Here is a 757-nt window from a genome sequence, read left to right as displayed (position 1 = left end):
CGTAAAAATTTCGAACGTACGAAAAGGGAAAAAAAAAATTTCGCACGTGCTTCCCCCTGTTGATGAAATGAAATACTTTTTATATATGATGTGACATAAAGATACGATGATGTATATTCAAAATTTAGATATCCCCAAAAAAGTTTAAATTTGCTGAATTTTTTAAAATAAAAAAAGATGCAAAAACAGTAATCAAAAGAGTAAAAAGAGAAAACATTATTTCTCGTTCGAAATTGCTGCTGTTGACGATTTTCGTTTCATTTCCCCTAAATTTTTCCCGAAATAAAGAAATAAAAGGTGATGCTCCTTTTCTTCCCCGTACAGACGAAATAAAGAAAAATGATTTAAAAAAAAATTAAATGGAAAAAAGCTTAAAAAAGGGTTAAAAATTTGGGAAAGTAAACCTAGGATAAAAGGGGGAAAAAATAACGCTAACAATAGAAATGCGCGCGTCCCAGGTTACCAGCCAGCTTAACATTTCGGGTATTTTTTTGCAAACCCCTTTTGGGAACCTTCCCTTCGAGCCAGTCTTAAATAACTCATCCCTTTAATCATTGATCTCTTTGGGTCATTCATTATTTTTGAAGAATTTTTACGATATTTTGTGCTAGACTAAGCGAGTATTCGACCAAAAGTATGCAAACTTAGCGCTTTTTTGCTACGTTATCAAGCGAATGCGCTATGCACCCAAAATTTTCATTGACGAAAAGGCATGGCTGAGAGTCACTTTTGTCTCGAATCACAGTCTTCAAGTTAT

Source organism: Penaeus monodon, chromosome 23, assembly GCF_015228065.2.
Source record: "Penaeus monodon isolate SGIC_2016 chromosome 23, NSTDA_Pmon_1, whole genome shotgun sequence".
Classification (NCBI taxonomy): Eukaryota; Metazoa; Arthropoda; class Malacostraca; order Decapoda; family Penaeidae; genus Penaeus; species Penaeus monodon.
The sequence above is the reverse complement of the archived record's forward strand: the minus strand, read 5'-3'. Positions refer to the sequence as shown.